Source organism: Triticum dicoccoides, chromosome 7B, assembly GCF_002162155.2.
Source record: "Triticum dicoccoides isolate Atlit2015 ecotype Zavitan chromosome 7B, WEW_v2.0, whole genome shotgun sequence".
Classification (NCBI taxonomy): Eukaryota; Viridiplantae; Streptophyta; class Magnoliopsida; order Poales; family Poaceae; genus Triticum; species Triticum dicoccoides.
In genome coordinates, this window is record NC_041393.1 from 142,627,295 (window position 1) to 142,628,257 (window position 963).

Here is a 963-nt window from a genome sequence, read left to right on the forward strand (position 1 = left end):
ATCATTGCCATATGCTTTGTTTTTATGTTGGGGTACTGTAGCATAGTTTCTTGTTGCATGCTAAATAGCTTCGTGCTGTTAAACGCAGCTTTGCGTCATTCTTGTTTTGTTTGCCATTTGCAAACCGTGCATCCGAATCCGGTGATCTTTATATCGATTTCAACCGAAATCATCTCATCTTTCCAGCGGCATACTTGGTTTGCCAAGTTGATGCCTTGTTCATCCTTTTTTCCTCCCGAAGCACGCATATGCATTGCATATCACATCTCGCATATCATGACATGTATTGCATCATGTTGCTTGTTCATTGCACCGTGATTTATTGTGGTTCCTTTGCTTGTGTTCTTGCTTTGGGTAGAGCCGGGAGACGAGTATGTGCACGAGGAACCTGTTGAGTACGCTAACGAGGATCAAGCCTTCGACAACTCTGAGAACCTTGCAGGCAAGATGACCATACCCTTGATATCACTTCTATCTTTGCTTGATAGTACTCACTCTTTCTCTATGTTAGCCCTACCTGCCTTTGTTTACCATGCCTACCTATTGCCATGATAAACCTCTAACCATCCTGTCCTAGCAACCGTTGATTGGCTATGTCACCGCTTTTGCTCAGCCCCTCTTATAGCATTGTTAGTTGCAGGTGAAGATGAAGTTTGTTCCTGGTCGGAACACAGATATTTTGGGATATCACGATATCTCCTGTTTAAATTAATGCATCTTATATACTTGGTAAAGGGTGGAAGGCTCGGCCTTATGCCTGGTGACTTGTTCCACTCTTGCCGCCCTAGTTTCCGTCCCGGTGTTATGTTCCTTGATTTTGCGTTCCTTACATGGTTGGGTGATTTATGGGACCCCCTTAATAGTTCGCTTTGAATAAAACTCCTCCAGCAAGGCCCAACCTTGGTTTTACCATTTGCCACCTAAGCCTTTTTCCCTGGGGTTTTCGCGAGCCCGAGGGTCATC